General features: G+C 38.9%; 1 protein-coding gene across 1 annotated transcript in view; it reads right to left on the minus strand.

Annotated features, from left to right (window-relative positions):
- ARHGAP29 (Rho GTPase activating protein 29) overlaps nucleotides 1-24,952 on the minus strand; it is a 78,242-nt gene that overhangs the window by 22,402 nt on the left and 30,888 nt on the right. The window contains 1 exon segment of the mRNA XM_040564804.1: nucleotides 7,450-7,592. The gene's annotated coding sequence lies outside the window, so the exon portion shown is untranslated.

Below are 24,952 nucleotides of genomic sequence, written 5' to 3' on the forward strand. Positions count from 1 at the left end.
ATGTATGTATTTTTAAAATTCAGGTTAGTGGAAAGTCTCAGCTTTCCTGAGATAACACTGATTATAATCTAAACTTTGCATTCCAAATCAGTAAGCAACAACGGTTATTATGAGATCAATTGATTAACAGCCACTAATGACTGGAAAATCATTTGAGTGCCAACATGACATGCGAACTGTTTCAAAGTTAAAAGGAACTGACAAAAGCTGACTGTATGTTCAAAACACTTACCACTGAAATATTCGGATATCCATTAGCTGCAGAGTCTTCAGAGAAAGAGCTATTCTGTTACTTTGCTATCAAGACACTAATACAGAAAATCTCTCCCTAAAGAACTGCGCGTCGTTTTCGGTCTGCCTTTCTTTTCCAGGAAGAGTTTTATTAAGCTTTACGTATTACATACCAGAGAAATCATTTCTTTTCAGGTTCCATAACAAACTGAAACAAACAAATCTCAAAATTTTCAGTTACCACTTCCCCTCCACAGCAAAAACAAACAAACAAAAAAAAACAATAAAAAAAGGTTAGCCCAGATCTCCAATTCAGCTAGATACAAACCAGCTTTCTTCTAGCTTATAACCGCTGGAATGCTGATGTACTTAAACATCGACTTTAAACCATGCCGCTCTTTCCCCAGGACATCCTGACTGCACACAATAGCTACTGACAACAATGAACTATAGTACTATTTCCCTGTCTGGAAGTGACAGCTATCTATCTATAGTTGTACACATTTCAAAGTGAGAATGCCAATGTAGCAGTGCTTTTAAGTAAGACTTCAGATTGTACATGACAGGCTTTAAAAAAAATTATATGGTAGCAATACATTAAGATCTAGAAGCTTGTACCTGAACTGCAAACCTGGCTTGCATGAAAAGTGTATCTTTATTTCCAATGCTAGCAAAACTGTCTTTCAAACGAGGTGGGCTTGGTATTCTCATGAAAATGCTGCTAAACCCTGCAGAGTTTTCTATTTCTGGGTCACGCTCTCTAAAGCTTTCTGAACACACACAGAAGAGGCTGGGGGAACCAGCAATCTCTGCAGACCTTCAGGAAGCTGCAATCCCGGGAGCTGGACTGAGGATACTTGAGCAAAGTTTCTGAGAACTCTGCAGAAGAGTGCTGTCAAGTGTCAAGACCAAAGTGTGACCAGGTCTTCAAAAGATGAAGCTGAGACAGCTCACCAGTGGCTACAGCACACAAGCTCCTGCATGCTTTCTCGTCCCTGCCCGTCCAGTGAGGCCAGCACAGCCCAGGACAACCAGGGGACATGCTGGAGACTGGCAGCATGTTCTCGCTTCCTCCTTCCCCCTCCAGAGACATGTGCAGGACTGGATGCAGCAAAGTTACCTTGCCAGCTGCACGCAGAGCCCAGGCAAGTCTAAAGTACAGGCTGCAGTTTTTCTCTTTGCTGATCAATTTCTCACACCTGATAGGCTGAGATGGCAACACCACCAACCCCTTCCTCAAACAGAATACAACTTCAATTCCTGCCTCACCAGCTGACTTTAAGCAGCAAGCCAGAACCAACTGGCTGATTCACTGGACCCAAGTACCCCTGCAACACATTTTCCTTCCTTGAACTCCCACAACACTTTCAAGAACCTTTCAGAAGTGTTTCAAAAACAAAAACACCACTCAAACAAGGGAAAACAGACAAAACTAAAAAACAGATGCCCCCCTCAGATGAAAGTACTTAATGCTTCTTGTTATTACCCACCATCACCCCCAGTTCCACTTTGAGCTCTCTGTGCCATAAAACTTCACCCACCTGTGACCTACTACCAGGTTTGACAACCTCCCCACTAGCTTACTCCCAGTGCTTACAAGTTTGAGGAACTGTTTCCTACACATTCCATAATAAAGTTTGCTTAGAATTTACACCACAGATACACCAAATTGAAATGACTTCACCCTGCTAGAGGTGTTTAACTTTGACACAGAGCTAGTTATAAGAAACATATCTAAAACAGGACTTCCTAAGTAACTGCAATTTTCAGCTTTACCAGGAATCCCTTTTCATTCTAGGGATTCAATTAAGTCAAGAAACACAATTAGAGCAAAATAACATTGCAGCCTTGAATTCAGCATTTGATCATGAGAACCACTGCACTTTGTGCTGTCTGTGGCCGTCAAAAATTAGGATACTGAATGGGAAAATAACAACTACGAGTATGACGGTGTGCCAGACTGGGAAGTGACTTCCAGAAATAGGAGTCTGAATCAGTTCCAAGTGAGAAGCTTCAGTAAGTCTCAATTCTTCCAGACCAAGTGAGGTGTCATTTAAAAGACACTCTTCACAAGCACACAAGTATGCATGAGGAGTACAGTCCAAGCACAGAGGCACAGTGAACCACGTCATGCCCAAGCTGTATCAGCTGAACGTTTCTGGGGCTTGACAGGATTCACCCCAGAGTACTGAGGAAGTTTGTGGGTGTTACAGCTGGACCTATCTCAACAATTTACCAAAGGTCTTGAGATTCTGAAGATGTCCCTGCTGACCCAGGAAACTACAGACCTGTTAGTTCAACCTCAGTCGCTGGAAAATTTATGGAGAAGATTATTCTGTGTGCTACTGAAATGCATCTAAATCACTAAGCTGTTATCAGGCATAGTCAACATGGGTTAAGGAGGCAACTCCTGCCTTCTTAATTTGATATCATTCTAGAACAAGGTCACCTGCTTGGTGGATGAAGGGAAGGCAGTTGATGTGGTCTTTCTGGACTTCAGCAAGGCCTTTGATACTGTCCCTCACAGCATCCTTCTGGTTGAATTGTCCAACTGTGAGATGAACAGGAGGGCAACAAAACTGGTAAAGGGCTGTAGGGCATGTCCTATGAGGAGAGGCTGAGTACACTTGGGTTGCCTGGTCTGAAGAGGAGTCAGAGGCACGACCTCGTTGCTCTCTACAGCTCCTGAGGCAGGGAAGCCCAAAGGGAGGTGCTGGCCTCTAGGCCTCTGCTCCCTGGGAATTGATGACAGGACACGAGGGACAGCACAAAGTTGTGCCAGGGGAGGTTCAGATTGGGCACAAGGAAGAATTTCTTTACCGTAAGGGTGGTTGAACACTGGAACAGGCTTCTTAGAAAGGTGGTTGATGCCACACACCTGTCAGTGTCAAGAGGCATTTGGACAATGCCCTCAATAGTATGCTTTAACTTTGGTTAGCCCTGAAGTGGTCACGCAGTTGGACTTGATGATTTTTGCGGGTTCCTTCCAACTGAACTATTCTATTCAATTAAAGGTGTAACTTGAGAGAACACGGCTGGTTTTTTTCCTCCACATTTTCTGCAGCCTCAGTTTAGAATGATAGAGTCTGACATGATCTGTTCTGCCAAACATCATTCTCTGTAACAAGATTAAGGTAACATGCTACATAGTTAGTTTCTCCTTCAACCTGTCCAAAAGAGAAAGCATTAGGTATTAAAAACGTATCACAAGCCAGATTTCCAACTCTTCTCCCAATCACTGTTTCTAAAGTTACTGTAACTGATTTCATTAAGAACAAAGGCAATCATTTGTTAAAATCACCATATGTCTCTGTGTAAAGTTCCAAATACACCTAGGACTGAAACCTGGCATTCTGCAGATTCACAGAGATCTTTCAAGAACCTAAAACAGTTTAGTTTCTATTTCTGAAAAGGGAAAAAAAATAATCATGTGTAAATCCCAAGTTGCTGCCATTTCATCGTCTCCTATATAAACAACATTAGAAATTTTCTGTGGCAGGTTAAGCTTCCTAGTCATAAATTTGACTACAGAGTGCTTCCACGTCTTTTATAGTTCTGTCCTCCAGTGACAAGAAGCAGATGATTCAGATGAACTTATTCCGTAATGTCACATTAACACAGCCTGGGAAGACAGAGGAAAAAGGATACTACTTCTATCTTACTGAGTCCTCTCATTCTTGTAGCTTCCTGTTTATCCAAAAGTTACATTACTTCTAGTGAAATAACCACAGATGAAAACCTGTGAACTCTTGTGTTACTAACAGGTCACTGTAAGCAAACTCAAGGTCTGATATGATCACTATTCACTGCAACATGTGATATTTTTACTTGAACTTCCTCACTTCCAGCAGCAGTTTACTTCAGTTGAACACAGACATTGAGTAACAATGCTCACACAAAAAACAGCTGTGAGAACCAAACAGGTGCTGAGGAGAGGGACAAGCTGCCCTCACGTTTAGTACAGATGATGCTGCGGGGGGGACACAGGCCTTTTTCATACAACAAAGGTTTTGCCGTTCTCTGAGAAGACTGAAGGAACAATATGAACAAGCTGAAGCCCTGTTAACTTCCCATTTCTATCTCCAGACATGAGGAATACTCTGAAGTGGCTGAGCAACCAGTAGTAAGTGATACTACATGTACATGTTGTTTGTGTCAAAGGCTACAAATATTGAGGCAGGACTGATGGAGACCATGGTCTTTAGCTTCAGCTCAGGCTCCATTTCCTTGGCAATTACTTGGGAAATGCACAGTGCCAGGTCACACAGCGCAGGATCAGAAGAATGATGATTCACCACAGAGCAAGCTCGTGTTTGCTTTAGCCAAAGAATAGTCAGTACAATTTATGCCAGCTTCTCAATTCTAGGCCAGCTGAATGTATGCTGCTTATGAGATAGATGAATAACTCCATGAGAAACTATTCAGAATGCTATTAAGAGTATTTCACACCACAGTCTTTTATTCTATCAGATAATCTATTTATTTATATATTCTAACTGGAAGAACACATTTGTATCAGATCAGCACTGTGCACCATACAATCACTGTAGCAAGAGTCTTAAAGCTAGATTTTCAGTACTGTCAAACTATTGCCTATAAGAAAATTATTCAAAATTAATGCAACCTGGTGTGTGTGTGTCAAAACTTGTACTCGATTCCAGCTCAAGGCCAAAGTCCAACTATAACAAAATCACCCACTAACATGCTTTTTTCTTTGAGAGGTTTCTCATCACACAAGATCATATTTAAGATAATTCAAGTGAGCTGTGGCTGAACACACACTTTTCAGACATACCTCAAGTACAGTCTTACAACTTGACCCACCTGAATACATTTGCCAGACAACTGGATGACATGACTCTACTGCTTTTGCTTTAAGTGACGTTCTTAGAATAAAGAATATTTACTTCAAATTCAGTACTATACAACATGCAGTAGTTTTCCTAACAGTAGTTTCTCTTTCCATCTAGAAAATTAGCAATCCTCTACAACTATAGTTCCTGATAACATATTAACAGTAAGTGACTTAACTAGCTGCTAACATTGAGGTTGAAGTGCAACATATTAAATCTTGTACCATGAGAAAAAGTCAAAAAGTATTTTTAAGTATCTGTATCACCAAAAGCAGCTTAATACAAGTTATTTCTTCTGCTCATTATCCAGAGAAATGAATGAATCTAAAGTAACTATCCAAAGAACAGCTACTCATCAAACCAGGCAGAAATAGATGCCTGTAAGAGAATATATGAATCACCAGTACACCTGACCAGGGTTCAGTGCTATTGAAACTCAATGATGGAACAGAGTGTGAAAAGAGAGAGAATAACTACGCATGGTATTGGATTCAGAAAATTACAAATACTCTGAAGGAATTGATTAGAATTTGAAACATCCAGAACACAACCCCATCCAAAACTATGTAATTCAAAAAAGTATTTAATTCTCCACTTCAGAAGGAGAAGGGAATGGGAGAAAAATATGTAGCCTATATCTGGTTAACTGGTTCTGTAACAGAACTACATAAAGTGACCAAGGATGAAGAACGGACTTTAAATCAAATACAAAAAAAAAATGACGAAAAAGTGCACTTGTTATAAAGAGGCCAACATATTTATGGGATCTATCAACATTGTTACCTCACGAGAGGATGAAAATAATCCTACTGCTTTACCCAGCAATGGTACACTCGAATGGCATAGGAATTGGTCAGTTTGGGGTCACTGCATATCAATAGCAATCTTGATAAGCACGTAGTCCAGAAAGGATCGATATCATTGCAGAAGTTTTTGGAAAGGGATTTAGCAAAGGTTGACATAATTTGATTTACTTGCATATCTCGAGTCAGTTCTCCTCAAGGTTGCTCTAACTAAAGAAAGAGCAGCTCAACATTGCCCCTGTGTCCAACAGACAAAGGAATCTTATCATAACACTACAGCATGGGAACAGCTTGTCTAAGGTGGCTGTAGAGTTACATTCACTAAACATTTAACCTGTTCTCATTGATACATATCTGATTACGATTTCACACATGTACTTCAGTCTTCCAGAGAGCAGCCAGGAAAACAACATTTCAGGGATAACCCTCTATTTTTCTACTGTTACATACAATGCTCTAAAGCAAGCTCAGAGGTTGCAGAGTTACAATCCTGCGATCATATCAAATACCAGGGAGACCTAGAGCACATTCTGCATGCAGCCATAATAAAATGCAAAACGGGCTGCTAGTAGCTGCCATACTCAAGGATCAAACAAACAGCTAAAACTACCTATCAACATAAAGAAGCTAGGAAAAGCCTGGAAGAATCTGAAATACAGGAATCAGGCAGCTAAACATGTTAGTATTTTCACTGAAATTCCTACTTCAATGAGTGTGGCAGTATATATTCAGACATACTAACATTAATTAGGAAATGAGGAAAAAAACTATAACAAGGAGAAAAACTAAACTAGACATCTCTGATCAAAGACATTCCACATCATTTAACACAAGAGGTACAGAGTTAATCCTACTGAAAGCGTTCTCCATGCCAGGTTGAATAAACTGCTCGTTCCACAGGAATATACTGGATTTATGCCAGAACAGGGAGAGCTGTAGTCAAACGCTACACAGAGAAGAAACAGCTATGATTTACTGGGCTGGAACAGTTGTATGCTACACCATTGGTATTGTGTGATACACAGAAACTGCAACAGTAAAGGCCAATAACAGAAAGTATTAACATATATGCCTGCAATCCTTTGTTGTTACCTTTACCATGCTTATTATCTGTTTAAAGGAATTTAAGTGTTAGGCCATTCAGATTTGGATTGCTCATTTAAATATTTCTTCACTTGATATAAATCTAACACCATCCCTATAAATTCACAGAACTCAGCAAAAATTTTTGGCAAATTTCAGTGGATAAACCTGATGTTTATCATTCTGAGATATTCTTCTGAGATAAAGGTAAAGAACAGATCAAGATCAAAGGTTTGTGCTTTAGAATTCAGTGTGGTTTTGCAGCTAGCTTCCTTTCAACTGAATTTATTACAACAGGAGAACAAACTATTTAATATTACATTTCACTTAGAGAAGGTATATTAAACATATGTTAATGTTTTGCTATTAAAAAACTTGTTTCTTCTGTATACAAAGAATCCCACCTAAAACTCTAAGCCATAGTCAAGCAAGTCACTCATTAAATTTCTCCCTGAATTTAAAAGGCAATATTTCCTTACCTTTTACTTTCGCAATAACTGTTCCGGCGGCACTAAGAATATCAACTGAGTTTAGAGTCTGATGTTTATTTATCACTGCTTTTAAAACACGCAGCAACTCTCCCAAGCGTTCATGTACTACCTGATGCAGGCATCTCGATTTTCTAAAAAAAAAAAAAAAATAAATAAATAAAAAAATGAGAAGCTATATTAGAACAGGGAATTAACACCCAAAAAATTATAATAATAAATACTTTGATGATATTTGGCTGCACTGAAGTAGGCCAAATGGAAGCTGGGCATGCTTGAAACAAGGAAATTGTTAGAAAACAGGTTATACTTGCATTTGCCAAAAGTTTATATGTAATGACCATGCAACATTGCAAGTAAAGTCATTTTCAAAAATTCTGTATACTCATAGAATTAAGCAAAACAACAAGTTTCTGGCAAATGTTGGTTAGCTTTTAACACATAACAGTTAAATCTTAAGCATCTTTAGTACGCAGGCCTAGATCCAACAAAGCTCTGTCTTTGGGCATGTCAAACCAGATGAAGTTGAAAACCAAAATATTTTTTGTAGAATTTTCTAAGCTAGAAAAATTCTCAAAAAAGCATACACGGGACAACATACACTCCTTTCTACAGCATAATTCTCCTGCTTTGTGCCTCTGCCTTCAGTCAACCACCCCCCCCCCCCTTTTTTTTTTTTTTAATAGTTCCTGCTGTATACATTGCACAGGTTGAACCACAAGCTCTTCCGTTGTTACAGAAAAGGTGCTGGTGCACGGAATAAAGTTTCACATGCATGAGAGTGCTGCGTTGCAAGTTGTGGTAAAAAGCTTTCAAACTCAGGAAAGTCTAGCTTATGAAAAAAGAAAAAGAGGATCTAGTACAAGCTGACTCACTTCCCCATAGAGTAGAAAGGAACAGCATTTCTGTGCTGTCTGTGGGCACGATAACAAACAGGTCAATACAGACCATCTAGTACAGTGCAAATTGATCCAGTATTACTCAGAGCAAATTTGAGCCATTTTATTCTGACTACAAGACATTACATTTAGGCCAGAAATACCTGATTTTTCTAAAGAATCAGCAAAGTACAACATGATACGTCAGTACAATATACCACTACTGTTGTGTGTAGGTGGGGAAGACTACAAATCAACAATACTGCATTATATCGCGTACAAAAGTAAACTCATACAATCCCCAATAGCAAGCCTTCTAAGGATCACTATGCTTCAGGCTTTATGTCCCTAGACGTCCAATATCAGGAGATTTTTTTCAATTCCGGCTGGCTTTTACACGGTCAAAGGAAAAACCCTGACTCAGGAAGTGGACTAAGGCAAAACATTATCTACCCTTCACTTGGCACTTTGCATGTTTTTTCCTGCTGGAGGGGGTAGGAAGCTCTGTATCCTTGACAGGATATACAGAAGACTAGAAAAACCCATCTCACACAGCCATAAATTAAGAAAGCTGTATGCAATTTATTAAAGAGAAACATAGTTGTATCTTCATCTTCATTTACATTTATACATCCAGTGATTTTGAACTGACAAGGCAACAGTGGACAACAGCAGAAAGTGTGAAGACACTGATACAAAAAATGGCAAGAATTCAGTACATACACATTAATGGTGGAAGTAATTAATGACAAATACGCTTTGATCTAAAGGCTCCAGGTTTGAAATTTAACATGAAGAGTTAACCAGGCTTGAAACAACAGTACTGGGAGTTGGGACACTGGATAAGAGGTGACTTACAGGGGTCTGAAAGAAGCCTACAGAAATCAAGAAAGGCATGAAAACAGTGGACAGAATCAACTGCTTACCACCTCTTTCAGTTAAGAGCAACACACCGCAGAAGATTAAACAGAGCAAGCAGGAGCTAGAGTTAAAACAAGAAATGGTGATTCTTCATGCAAGAGACCTGCATAATTCCTCACCAAAACACAGCATTGACAGAAGCTCACATGGGAACAAGGACGATTAGCAATGGTCTGCACCAGTGCACTATCTGACCAGAACTGCATCTCTCATGTAGCCAAGATGAAGGCACCCAATCTTCTGATGGACACACATCCACTTCTGGCCAGAGAGAAAAAAACATCAGGTTATGATCAGGTGATCTGGAATACCCATGCACATACGCCATAGCCAGGTCCTTTGGGGACATGGTGGGCAGACTTATGGTCCCATAACAAGTATGGGAGGGCAAACAAGGCAGGAAAGCAGGCAAGCCAGTCTACAGACTGCTCCCAGATCCTCAGGAAGGATGGCATTACAGACATATGACAAACTGGACAAGTTCCTCTGCAGGGTTCAGTATCATCTGCAAATACAGGCTTGTTATTACAGGCTGTTATAAACAGCCTCTTAAGGTTCCTTACAGGTTGGGTAAAGGCAAAAAAAAAGTCATACAGGAGGCTAATTAGAGTACATCTGATACCGAGATGCAGTTTCTGAGTATTAACATTTAGTATCTTCCCAGACCAGCAGAGCTGGGGAAACAAGCAAAAAAAACGGGGAGAGAGGGAAAGGAGGTAGAGAAAAATCTCAGGGGACACAAGCCTCTTCAAGTCTGAAACAGAAGCGGTAAGCTTCAAAGGAAAACACATGTTGAAAACAACTGCTGAGTTGAATTAGAGGTTTATCATACCATCCCAGAGAAAACACTATCACTAAAATGCATTCAAGCATGCAGTTAGTTATTTACTCTTAAAAGCAAAAATCTGACTACACCCAACTGAGATTTCTTTGTATTCCATCACGGTATTATTTGTTTACAGAATACCAAACACTGTTTCTGTACCTGCGAAGACAAAAGGACCGTGACACAATGAGTAATCAGGGAGGGGGCAGAAGCCATCAGGAACTACAGTGACCCCGCATTCAGCAAATGAAACTCAAACATACACTAATAGAGGGATTTCCTGGTCGTGACAGATTTATAATCCTCAGGTTGTAAAAGAATCTTAACATACCAGATTAATAAAACAGTTTCAATACTAAAGAGTTCCCATTGACCAAAACAACGGCAGAGCAAACACTGTTTACAGTGAAAAGATGCATGAGGAAATGTAGCAGCAATTGCTCCTGCAGCAATACAATCTGACTTAAGTAGTCACAAAACTCAGAATTTACTTTCAGTTTTTCTTCTGTCCTTTCTTGCCTCACTGTACAAGTTCATTTTTCTACATGAAGGCAAGCAGAAAATTCCTCCAGCAATGGATACTATGTCAAGTTTAAAATATATATACGTTGTTCTCAAGCTTGATAACATGAATTCCAATACATGAAAGACTAGTTAGTACTCTGGACCAGAGCAATGCAATGATGTTGGTGGCAGAGAGGACACTCAAGTCCAGCTGCTTGCCTCACTGATGAGTCTGTTAGAAGTCTTGCTTTAAGAATCAACCAGCTCTCTCTGCCCGAAAAAGAAAAGAGAGCTCCTAAAAGTGAACAAAAATGGCTTGGGAGAGCTTAGTAGTTGGTCTGCAATCTTTTGTCACTGGGGTTTAACCCATCATTTACTTCAGCTGAAAAAAAACTGATTCCAAACGTAAAGGAGACCACAAGGGAAGTGTGCTCTGTAGGAGAAGCAGAGAAAGAAGGATAGGACATAAAAAGCTTGTTTTCAAAGTTCACAAACCTACATTAAGATCTTAGTTGACAGCCTCAACTCAGCCCGCAGAAAAATCTAATACACAAGGACGATACAGCAAAGCAGCTGGCCTGGCTAACACCAACAGGCTTTCCACCTGAGGAGCACGCTGTTCTGGCATTAGCATCCCACTCCTCGATGGAGTGGTCGTGAATGTGATTGAAACAGCTACCCTTAGTGTAAAAAACACATTACCTATTTTAATTGTAGATATTTCTTAAAGGGAAGCCCTCATTTAATAAACATTAGCTAGCAGTAATAGCTATGGATTCTATTCATCCAAAACAAAAGAAGATTTGGCTCATCAAGCCTGCCAGTGCCAGTCACCCTCCCTGCCAAGTCAGGGCTGATCATAATACACACGGTCGGGAAAAGCACTGCTGTGTCAGTTAGCTGGCATTCTTTTGTCTGATCAGATTTGTTGGCCCAAACATTTCTGAAGCTGTTTATTTCAACTAACGTTTGCCAGGAAAAGTTTCAATGTGGACTAACATACAGCTTTTCCCCTGCACTGCCATCACCCCACCTACACTGCTGTTCAGACCCCTGCAAGAGACACATGCGCCATCCTGGTCACAGCTTCTCCACCTAGAATATCACACTTTCTAGCAACAGCAAACTCATCCTCCACCACCCAACTTCCAGAAGTCATGAGATAAAAGAAGCCAGTTACACAACTGTTGTTATGCCATAGCTAAAAAAACTTGTTTAAAACTGAAGCTGGTCACAGGCCATCTAGATCAAACAGCCGAGAAGTAACACATCTGTGAAAAGTTCTTGAAGGCAGGTTACACGCGAGACATTCAAAGCAAATAGTCTAGTGAACACCACATAATGATATCCTGCTTTCCACACAAAGCTTATTAGAAACAGAAAATTGAATTATTTTAGTACATGCATTTAACAGCTTTCAAGAACATTACACACAATGAAAGATATTATCAGCGTGGAATAACACGCCATGCATTCTTTCTAGAGCCACACAGACCAGACTTTAACTACGAGGGAAACACATATACACTTCTCATGTGTCACGAAAATTTTATTGTAAAACAAGCTAACCTGTGTTTTTTCACATTATCTCCCTTCATGAGTATGATTTATGTTTTGTCTTTGACAGGGGTCTAACATGAAATAACTAACTAGATCTACGGAAGTTGTTACTAGTTTAAGAATAGTTTTAAGAAGATGACAATGCAACCGGCTGAGAACACTTAAATTCCTCTCTTATCTTGGAAGGATTCAGAGGGAATATGTTGGAGTACCCAACATTTCAATCTGCAAGGCCAACACCTTGGCTAAAAGACTGCCATCTCTTATTTACCAAAAAACTCATTTTTGGCATCATGTAAACTACATTCTGTTTCTGTATGTTACTGAGAAAGATTAAATGGTATCGCTACTTATGTCATTGAGATTTGATAAAAAAAGAAAAAAAGAACAGCTTTAGAATGAAGCTAAGAAAGAACAGACAACATTAAGCTAGAGTTGTGTTACTATCAGGTTCAACAGTGCCCACATTGCGTACTAGAAACTGTCAGCAGTCAGTTCTGAACCCCATCCAAATGACTATGAGACTTCCCAGTGAGCATCACAGAGTAAGCAAAACAATCATACAGTAGTGAACTGTGTGGAAATCACCTAATTCATATATCCACAGCTCTGGGAGACAGCCTCAGATTAACCTGTTGTTTTATTCCTGCCTTTCCTCCTCCTCCTCTCTTTAGCCCCACTGACACGCCTGGCAGTCTGCCCTACTTGTCTGATCTGACAGAGGTCACTATCAGTCAAAAACCTCAAGATCTAAATCAAAACATACAGTTAAAGTGTCTTTTACACGGTGGTCTGACCATATGTACAGCTGACCTTTGTCAGTGCTTTTTATTCTAGTCTCTTGGAAGCTTTGTAACAAAATATACGTATCAGCTAGAAGTGATTTTATTAATTGTACAAACATAAAATGAACAAAACTTATTTACTGTAATGGTAGTGTAGGTAGTTTATTTCTTGGTGGCCATGGTTCAGGAGGGATGAGAATAACAGCAGCCTTAGCTATCATTTATTCCTTTATTTGACTGTATAAACATGCCGCAAATATAAGGAACAAATACTTTAAGTAACTGAAAAACAAAAACTCAAAAGTTCTGAAAGAATTTATCCTAGATCTTGTAGTGTTAACAGCTCTAGAGAGGCTGCAAGCTGCCAGCGGCACTAGGGAAGTCATCGTGCTTCAGCCTCATTTTATGGCACAGAATTAGAAGCTAACTACCTATCCCTTCAACATCAAGAAACAGGCCTGGGGCTGGTAACAAGCAACCTATCTTTAGGTTTTTCCAGTGCCAGAAATGCTATTGCCACACAGCACAGAGTGCTGACTAGTCATAAAGCAGCCTGAGGTTGTTCAAAATGGCAAGGGGTTAATCATTAGACACCACCTGAATGTACCTCGAGCTTGATGCTAAATCAGCTGCCTGTCTTCTCACAGCTGACACAGACTACTGGTGCAGCGGGCGCAACACCATGAAATGAGCCCAGACTTTGTATTATGTGCTCTGGCAAGTGCAATAAATACAATCATGCACCCAGATCAGTTTGGGTATTATTCATCTGCTCCACTAATTTTATACCAAATGAGGTATTGTTGTTCTTCAGCAGCTGGCCTGAACTTTAGGAAATCTTATTTTTCAGTCATTAAGAAAGTCACAATTTCTACAGTAGCAACGCCTCCCTGAGCTATGCAAACCAACATGAATGGTTTAGAGAAGGGCAGGAGAGATGGCAATCAAATGAAATCATTTTACACAGAATGAAAACCCAGGACTTCCAGTGTATAGCTCCGAATCCTTCAAAAGTCAAAATCTAGAGAATAAGCTATATTGGTTAAAGCAAATCAGGTGTTGCTACTGCATTTTCATTATTTTTTGTCAGGACAATTGTAAAGGGACTATTTATTCTCCTTGGCTTGAGCCTTGTACACCTCTGCTTTCAAGATCCAGCTTTGACTACAGTTAATTTATTAAGTTTTATTGGGAAATGAAACTACTATTCCTATTTGCATGCATTGAATTAGATCCTGTATATTTAAAAAAATCTTCATTTCTGTGAAATTTGTACTTTCAAATATATGCTGCTACAAAACAAAAGCTGTAATTGCTGTAGCGCAGTCTCACGTTCAAGTCGTACTCAGTGTATTAAATGGTTCAGACAAAAACTAAGCCACAATGATTTCTGCTCTGATAGAAACCTGTAGGCCTAAAGCCAAAAACCACACACAACTAATCATCTGCATAAAACAGCTAGCAGTGTTCTTCATAGAAAAGCACGTTAAAACAGCATTAGTGTCCATTACATCCTTAGCATTGCTTTCAGCCATTTTCCTTTGCTCTGCATGCATAAGCACCTGGAGGAAATAAAAACACCCAATGCATTTTTCCAGCACATACAAGGCATCTATCCTCATCAACTTTTCATTATTTACCCGGTTCACAAGAGTCACAGACAAAAGCCTACTTCTCACCACAAAACAACCACTAAGATTTTTAGAATATTGCCTCTGTAATTGGTCACTTAAAAAAAAAAAACACACACAAAAAACACACAACACAACACCACCACCACATACAACTATTGAAACCCAACACATGAAATAACTTGTCCTAGAATTTCAGATGAGAAAATGTGACCTATTTATGAATTTTCCCAAGAGTGATGAACATTAATTTTTGCAGAAATAGCTAATAAAATACTCAAAAATTACCAGATGTTTTTAAGAATCTACTGTAAAAACCTCTGAGGAAGATTTATGCCAAGTGAAAAGTATATACCTTTCAGCTATGACTGCTGAGCTCTAACTCTTGCAATTTGGAAGAATGGAAAGAAAAAAAAAAGCATGCCTATCATTTCTTCCCAAATTACTCAACATATTGAGAAGCTGTCTACTTTTGAAGATTCCAAGGAATAAATTGCCTTAAAGCAGCTTTAAATCTAGAAATTTTGTTTATTTTCTTTTTTTTTTTTCCCTTGTACTAGAAGTTTCAAAATAACAAGCTGACCAGTCCTACCTTTTTTGTTAATCAGTATCATGGGCAATGTTGTTATCATAGCATCATTAAGAGATACTACACCAAGTTCATAGTCTTTGGGAACACGGGCTCCAGAATTCACTGCAAACTGTACTTCAATCACTTTATATTGCAGCAAATGTGACCACTTATGGAAAATAAACAGTTAAACAATTAATTCAATAAAGAAAATCTAAGAACATTGACATTTCATTAGGAATGAAAGCATAAAACATTGTAGCCCCAATCCCTACATTTGACATAAAAGCATCAAAAATTTAGGACTTCTTTTAGAAGAATATGTACATATCCGATTCTATGAGGCTCCGTGGATATTTTATGCAAATAGCTTATTGAGTATAGTACATTAAATTTAGTAATTTTTTTTGCATTTATTGTAATTATAAAATAATTTGCACAAAGTGTTTCACATTTAGCAAGTTGGTTCCCTAAACTATTACATTTGATCTTAAAATTAGGTTACAAATTTAGGTTTAAATGAAAGAATACCTGGTATTTGGCAGTTTTAGATATTTTAAGGGCAGTTCTTCCTTGACTTTTAAGAAAATCAGCACAGAAGTGCAGATTTTTTTCTGCAGAAAAAATTGCTCTTGGATAAAAACATGAGACTATCCTCTGTTAGAGAAGAGTTCCAAGCAAGATTTCCAGCATGAAAACCTTTTGTTGAGTACCACATGAATATCCAACCTAGCTCTTTGAAATCTGTCATTTGACCAAACACATCACTCTACCCAGTCACAATCTACTTGAACGAAATCACACCTGCAGGAATTATCAATTTGTTGTAAGAAGAAAGCAGTTCTTTGTGGCAATCCTCTTTTCAACTGCTCTTACAGAATGGAAATATACATATTTATCCCACTCCTCACAGAATACAAAAGAAAGAAATGCCAGGATGGAAGAGGACAGGAAGAGCACACGGGCACCCAACACCTACCACTCGTCACAGCTGAGGCAATGCAGGTTCCACCCACAGCAGGCTCGCGCCGAGTGGACGTCGGCCAGCAGGGCCTCTTACAGCATGTCTGCATTGCCTCACATGTCTCCTACCTCCATTCCAGTCCCCAGCCTGAGCACGGACAGCATATGGTTTTATAACAGTGGGAACTGAGGTGACAGGACAAAACAAGCAGACATCCCAATTATTTGGTAGGTAGCTAAGACCCTACAGGGTTAGCTCGGTAAATGGCTTCCCACCTCGGGTCAGGAGGTGGGGGGCTCAGGTTCTTACTTTACACATTCCAGTCAAAACCCTTCAAATCATTACCAGACAGCAGATGGGTTTAGGTCTCAATGTTAGCAAGCCCACTGATGACTCCCTGAAAGTTGAGGTACACTTCACAGGAAGCTTCGGGACCTCTAAAGCCTGTTCTCTGATTAAGATAAGTGTCATTAAACACTCAACGAGGGAATTTAAGATAAAAAGCCTTTGAATGGGTCCCATAGAAGGAACAATAAGACAATGATCATACCAAAGACACATTACAGAAGGGTGCCTAAGTACCTCTTAGACACTAAGATGCCATTATCAGGGACACCCCAAACTCAAGACTTCTGCAACACCTGTTTTTTTTCCCTGTTAGTCACAAAAAGAAAAACACTGCCAGTAAGGAGTTATGTGGTGCATGGAAAAGCTGGTATCGTACAGTATTCGCCTGGAGCTTTAAGCATGGAAAGGACTGGGTGCCAATTGATGCCCTTATTTTTCCCAGGTAGCAAAACTGAAGGGGGAGGAAAATGGTGGCACAGGCACATCCTAGGAAGAAGCAGAGCAACACCAGATACTATTGGCCCCAAATGACCATACCTTACCAATGCTGGACATAAGTGACAACCAGTACAAAAAAAATCTTACCAGGTTATTCACTTCTGTTCCAAAACGATTGCCTGCAGCCATTTGCTCGAGGACAGGGGGTTGCCATTCTTTATAGCAAATATTACCCTCATCAGTGCAGGCAGAATTAGCAAATAAACACATTTCTTTTTTCCCATGGCTCTGTAAAGGAGCTCAAGTGCTTTTTTTTCCAGTATTTTTTTTAGGGGTAGTGGTGGTGGTAAAGTAGCCTAATTTGATTCCGAATTTCTTTATAAGTCTAAATTGGTATAATGACAAACCCATGAGAATTAAGGATGTACAATTAAATTAGAAATTATTAGAAGTCAAGAAATTAAAGTGGCAAAAACTAAGACATCCTAACAAAAAAATCTTTTAGAAAAGTCACAATAGTGTACACACGTAAAAATACATTAGATAATCAAAATCCTGTAATTCTGCCTACACTGAAAACAGTTTAAATGTTTTCATTATGTTTGGTGTGCCAACTGATATCAACAGAACAGTTGTTACTTCACATCCATTTCACATTTAAATTCACAGATAAACTCTGCGTTTGTGTGTGGGAGGAAGCCTTTCAAAAAACCTACCACAACGCAGCTTTTCATTAATCTATTTCAATATGCTGTAGGCCACATTCCTCCAACTTTTGTATTCTACTAGCCTTGAAATTCCAGTCAACTAACCTAGATGTGCTCAGCCATGCAGTTTAATCTTTAGAATACATTAATCTTTTATTAACAAAAAAATTAAATACCAAAAAAACAGGAATGAAACTGCTGAATTTTCCTTCCTTATTTACCTGTTTCTGACAAATGAGAGTGGCATAACTATAGGGCCGTTTTAGTCACTATTAATATTTCTTCCGCTCTCCCCCACCCCCCTACCCCAAATATGCCAGCAGTTTAACAATAAAACCAGGTGAGGTAATGTGTCAACACTTCCAGTACACATTTTGAAGTCAGAATTGTAAATTGTCAAGTGGATGCAAGACTGCATTCTTAATGAATACAATTACAGTAAGTCGGACCCGTCACATTTCACCAGTCATATCCTCAAGATTACTGACTACTGGCTATACGTCTAGTAGTATGCTACTAATTTCTAATTCAATGGCATTTCACTACAGCCTAGGCACAATAGTCCCAGTTTACCAAAGATGCTCATAAAATAAAAATAGAAAACAATTATGCTTCATCAAGCAACTATGTTTCTTGTGTATTGCTTCAAATTGAGTATTACTTTTTTCCCCCCCCCCCAGAACTTTCACAACACAGATTTCTGGAGGAAAACAAAACAAACACCACATCCCCCAAAACCACCACAAGTCAGAAAAGAAAAAAATATCCCCAGAAAGTTGATCACACTGTACCAAACAGAAAGGACAGTATGGACTTTTTTTAATTAATTCAAAAGAAAATAAATTTAGCATTTGGTAAACCATACCAAGATATTATCAAAGAATACTTAACCTTTAACTCATTTTACTTTTAGTCTAAATACAATTTGTTCTACATGGCTGCTCCTTCCACTTTTAGCCTAAGTCACTGACTGAGTGCAGAAGCTATTTATTGCTGCCAGCCCACCTAGCTTTCAAAAGACCACACAAAGCCAGGATTATGAGATTATATAGTGTTAAACAAGAGGTGAATTTACTTTGTCCATTTCTTTTAAAGGATCTTTTAAACACAGTTACGGACTGATATAGGGTGTGATAGCATTCCACTTCTATTTTGTTGAAGAAAAAAAAAAATCAACTCACATTTTAAGTAATATTCAAATCACTGCAGTAGTCACCATCACATCCATTATCTGGGAAACTGGTGAACATAAAGGATTAACTGGTTTGAAGTTCCAGCACTGAAGTCTTGCTGAAACAACCACCCGACAATAGAGTACAGCCTGGCTATATGACTTCCACAGGTGACAGCAAAACGATGAGCCATTTGAATGCTCAAAAGGAAATACTTTCAAAATCTTCCCATTTCCTAGAACCAGGAACAGCCAATTCCCATTGCAACACAATGTTTTGGGTACCAGCTAATTCACACCAAAACATCTTTGATTAATTTTTATGGAGAGAAGACACAAACACTTTTGTTGCAGTAGTAACCAATGTCATACTAGTACTTGCACACACCCAAAGACAACAACAATCCACAGCACAGCTCATTATATATTTTTAGCTGAGCATATTTCTTCACAAATAACTTAGAATAGAAAGGTGAATAAAGCCAGACCACAGAATGTTTGCTTATGGTCCTAGGATTTACACAGCTGTTGTAGAAAACAAAACAGTAACAAGCAAAAGGAAGTGCAGGCAAGTAAAAGTTACAGAAGGAGAAAATTGTAACAGAAACAGGCAGAACTTGGTCACCTACATACTTAGTAGCCCCATGCATTTCATTTTTCATCCAGGGGCATGCAGCATTCCAGGTTGCCCAACAAGCTTCTCTCATTATTAAGAAAGCAATTTACTTACATGCTCCAGACCTATTGCTTTCTTCCAATTAAGATCTCAGCCTGTTTCTCATGTCTAGTCATCAGCTGAGGCCAGCTACTGCTAAAAGGAATTCTCCATTCCTTGCTGCATTTGTTAGCATGCTCTTACACAAGGGTTTAAAGATGAATAAGAGAGAGCATTTAAATATGAGCCACTCTGCAAGCTTAATCCTACTGTTAGTTTCCCCTTCTTCATCACTGACATAAGCTATTTATCACGGTCACTTTCTTTGTTTCACATTTCACAAACTGTCTTCGCTCAACCCAGCACAATGCCAATTTCAGTCACTTATGCTACCATACTTTCAGGTAAACAATTCACATCTTACCAAGTGAAGCACAAAACATCTGGGATCATCCATTGAGCAGCTGCCTCCTTCAGCAGCCCTTCGCTGGCAGCAGTTAACCTACTTGTGTGACCATGGACCATTGTCCATTTTGTTGACCTGCACCATTTTGTTTCTTGCACCTCTGCTTTAGTGATTCCAGTAAATATTTTCTTCCACTTCTCGACAGCATTCAAGAATTTCTGGATGGACTTCTTTGTTCCATGAGTGCAGTAGCATCAAGAATAAAGTGTCTTATATACTACCTTACTTAATCAATGGGAAAAAAAAATTTCAGGGAAAAAAAAAAAACAAACAACAAAACACAACAAAGAGATTAAAGAATTTAAACATCCTAAAGAATCTGTTCATATCACTGTCAACACTAAAACAGCAATAGGAATTTGTGAATATTTTGCAGTCTTTTAAGGTAATGCTACAGGAATTCCACGTCCATAGCTATTTCAGTAACATCTGATCTTAATAACGGAGTGAAAACAATGCTGTAGTCCAAAAGTAGCACATCAGCTGAGATGTTAACTTGTTCACAACACAGACCCTAAACTGATCACACCTGTATGAACTGGGAAAATCTCAATATAATGTTCACAGAAGAGCATCCTTGCAAAATCCTGTATAACAACACTCAAATTTGGCCCCAAACCATCAAGATGTAAAAGCCCTTGTTGAGAAGGGATTAGCATGGGGTAAGAGAGAACATATTTGTGCTTAAACTCCATCCTACAAATATATTTCCCACAAATTATTCATCTACAATCCTGCAACTTATTTTAACCAAAGCCAAATTTTTTCCCACACATCTTAGCTGAAACTTCCTCACCTGGCCTTCCACATCTTGCAGATTCTTGAAACTAGAAGATAATTAAGACATAATTACTAGAGATATTATTTCCTTTATTCTTTCTAAAATATACACTTTATTCTTTCCAAAATAAGAGCCTGCCTTTCCCCTCGGCTTTCAGTGTGCATGGCCACATGAGCGGTATCACTGTCACTATCTCATCGCATAGTACTTAAAATTTTTAAAATATTTAAATATAATAGTAATATAATATAAACCCAGGTAATATATAGCACAGAGAATCAAAAAAGTCTGTATGTTACTTCGTGAGTTACAAGAAAAATATGTCCATGAAGTCCTCACATTCATTCGCCTTTCTAGACCAAATCAACCAGAACCATTCCAAATGCTGCCTCACGTGTAAAAGCACTGCAACTGAGAACTATAACCCCAGAAATCAGTCCTCTAAGTTCCTTTAAAAGCTTTTCAATGGTTCATGCCTTAGATATATCATCATTGCCATTTGAAATTTAAACAATAATAGAGCTTTCGTTGCCACTTCAAACTTAATAACTGGGTTTGCTCAAATATCTCAAGCAGCTTAATCACAATGCAGAGCACAGCTCCAAAGAGGTTAAGTCTGATCAACCAACCTTCACCTTCCTAAGCTGACAGAGTCTGTGAAGTAAAGGTAACTAAAACTGGAAAACATGAATTCCTACAGATTTTTAAAAATTAGCCCAAGAACGTGCTTTGAAACAGCAAGGAAAATGGTAAAAAGGAAGAATCCCTTGTTGAGCTAAATCACAGCCTCTACAATAAAACTACTTCAGTCCTCTGCTTTCCACTTACACTCTTCTATAATGGATGCCATTAAGATGAAATTTTAACCTGAACGTAACAATTTGCTACAGCATCATATAAGTCACTTGAATCTTCTATTAAAAAAGTGACATTTTAGGGGAGACAAAGGAATGAGTCCCCATAAAATCCGTATTTTCCTTAAAAAAAGGCAAGCAGCTCCCTATGAAGATCAAGGTCCCAGATGCATATCAAACCTATTACCCTGCCATACAGTTCTAACTCCAATCCATTAATAAGACATTAAATCAAACATAACCAAATCACTGCAACTGCCAGATTACATGAACATTTACTCCGAATTAAGAAACAAGTTAGCTTCAGTTCTGTGACCTAGCAACATAAATAGGAAGCACACTTCCACCGAAACAGAGGGAAGGTATGATTTAGTCTATGAAAACTTCACAAAGTCACGATCATTAAAGGGACAGAATCACAACTTGTTTCCATGCTGTTAGGTACACAGTAACCATTTGTACTGATGTTCTTGTTTTACATCGCAATTCATCAAAATTCATGCATCAGAGAAATGATAAAACAGAATACATTTGTGGATATGCTATAATGTATTTTAGCAATAGTGGATATATTTTCTTTAAACACAAGTACTCCTACATTCATGGAAACTGCCATTAAGAACACAAGATTTCAGTGGAAATGGATCAAATCTAATCTTTCAGGTGTTGGAGCAGAGTTCTCGGAGAGACAAGTTTGTGTGTCCAAGCGTTCCCTTTTCTCGATGAAGCTGCCAACTATATCAGAAAATATTCTGTTGTTAAGAGGCCTAACTTTACATTTAAAGTCAAATAAGAGAAAATCTGACTTGATTTTATACCTCACTACTCACATTTCATCTTGCTAATCTTACAACATGTTTCATTAGTCTAGTTGCTGCTGCGGAAAGGAAAGGCTCTAATTCTAATTAATAAAAAACTAAGGTTCTTTAAATGAGATGTCCTGTGATTCTTTTGCACGTTGAAATGCATAAAGACTGGAGGTTTTACTTGTATTACATTTGTTGGACTTCCGAAGCAACATAAAAATGGAAAATGCTGATGTTTTCCTAATAAAAAGAAAGTTTTCCTCAAGACAGATATGCTAATTATTTAAGTCAACAAAAATATCCGGAGTACCCATAACGGTTGATTTTACATTTTAAACACTCACAGACAGCCAAGACACACACACCCCTCCTGGCTGCTGCTCCTGGACACTATAGCAACAAGTGAGCATTTGTTCTGCAGGAATGCTGAGTATGTGGCTGGGGGAGGGGGGTGGTATCAACCACAGACTTGTCTACCAGTCCACTAAGTTATTGTTTAACTTAAATCTTCTCCAAACCCTGAAATTGAGCAAACAGCATTTATTATCCAACATTAGCAACCTGCATTTATTTAGTAGCTTACACTTCGACTATGAAGAACATGGCTTTGCTGAAATGAACTTCAAGAAGTGTTTTTCCTCCTGTCGTTCAGAGAATTGGAAACAGCAGACTTGTTCCATGACTGCAGATTAATTAAGCAGTGTTCTAATAGTACAAACCTGCAAAGAAAAGGAATTGCCCAACTCCTCTGGTTCTCCTTAGGTCACAGTCACTGAAAGTCCAAGACTCCCTAACAAAAGCCTGAAAGATGTAGACTGGTGAAAAACAAGCAGCTTGGGTAAAACAGCTTTTGGAATGACCTGAAGTGAAGAAGCAAGACAGCTGGAAAGGTCTCTCCCCTGGTTCAAGCGTAGCACCCCCTGGGAAAAGCAGTCTGTAGCTACTGATGTCTCCCATCAGGTTTGAAGGCAAACTTAAGTAGTGTAGGCTTGTCGTGGGCTTGCCTTCATACAGGTTTCACTAGTGTTTATGGACTGAATTCTCTGGAGTACATCAAACTTCTGCTTTTCTTTGCTGAAATTGTCATGTCATAGAGAAATCTAGCACTGGACAGGACAGGACTCTCAGCCAGGGATCTCAATGCTGTGCTCATCAAAGAGACAATGAAAGCACAACAGCACGAAGGAAAGGGAAGCACAGGAAAACGACCACGAGGTCTTCAGTGTGCTGTGGTCATGGAGCTCTTCTGAAACGTTTACAGGCCTGGTTATTTTTCCCCTCCAAGTTTTACCATAAAAAGTATCAAAAGCTCTGAGAAATGAGTAAATCACTACTATTGGCTTTGAGCTCTTAGTGATAATTTCTAACTTGTTAAAACAAAAAGTTTAAGGAACTATTTACTTTGCTCTTATCTCTGTTTACATCCTTTAGCTTGAAAGACATTCACATTTGTCAAAGAACAGTTTCAATTCAGATTGGCAGTACTAATATTTAGAAGTGACTACTAGGATATGTGTGCAGGGGTATGCTGAGAAATTTCCAGGTCAGAAAGACTACTAGAACCACTTCTGTTTTTGCATACATATGAAAAGCAAGTTTCAGAAGGTGAGTTTAAGAGATGACTGTCCAATTCAAATATGCCTAAAGCTCAAACAACTGATTAATTTGCCATCTACAAAGGGCATTTTCTGCTTGCAGTCCTTTCCTCGCCACCTTTCATATATCTCTGCCAAACATAACATTCAACAGAGATGATAAAACAAAAAGCTGCGAGAAGGTTTAGCAGTGTATGCTGTAATGTCATGGTTGAGTGCCCCAACCATCGAAGTCTCATTCCATTTTAACCTCTGGCCACTTGTTTCTTTGCCAGCTGCCTTCTCCCTCTTTAGCTTGTACTCTGTACAACCTTACAGCCAGTCAGTTCATAGAGCTGATCTGGCTGAAAACTATTCCTTTTCTTCCTAGGACTTGTAATCCATCAGATCTGCTCACAGGAGCACTATGTGGTCACCAGAGGACTACTGCCAGTGCCAGAAAGAAGTGGTGAGAGCACAGCAACTGACACTTAAATTTAAAGAGAAATACATTATTAGCATGGTTTAAAACAGAGTACTAAACATAACAAGCTTTATAATAATGAGTGATCAACAATGTCTGGCAGATATTCAACACTTACAGAATTGTACTATCATTTCAGCTGTTGATGGGGAAGAAAAACCTGGAATTTCTGCAGGATCACTTTCAGAAATTCACTTCCAGCTTTGCCCAACTGCCTCACACCTGTCGAATCTGTTTGAATCTTGGCTTCTCTGCTACTGCAGTTCACAAGATCACTTCTGCCAGTTACGGGAACGACAATATCCAAAACAGCTAATACAAACTGCTAGAATTCAGCTCTTAACACCTTATTTGGTTCAGCAGGAGTCTGAACAAAGTTATTGTAAGCTAATACATTTAAAACACACTGTTAGTCCCTTGCGAACCAAGGGTGAGCAGAGCTATGAAATCAAAGAAATGAAAAAAAAGGTATATTTTAACAGTAAGTTATAAGATTTACAAAATTATAACACAGATATTACATGTATGTATCACTTCAATAGATCCTGGAAGTGATCGACCTGAAATTCC

Source organism: Cygnus olor, chromosome 8 (assembly GCF_009769625.2).
Source record: "Cygnus olor isolate bCygOlo1 chromosome 8, bCygOlo1.pri.v2, whole genome shotgun sequence".
Taxonomy (NCBI): Eukaryota; Metazoa; Chordata; class Aves; order Anseriformes; family Anatidae; genus Cygnus; species Cygnus olor.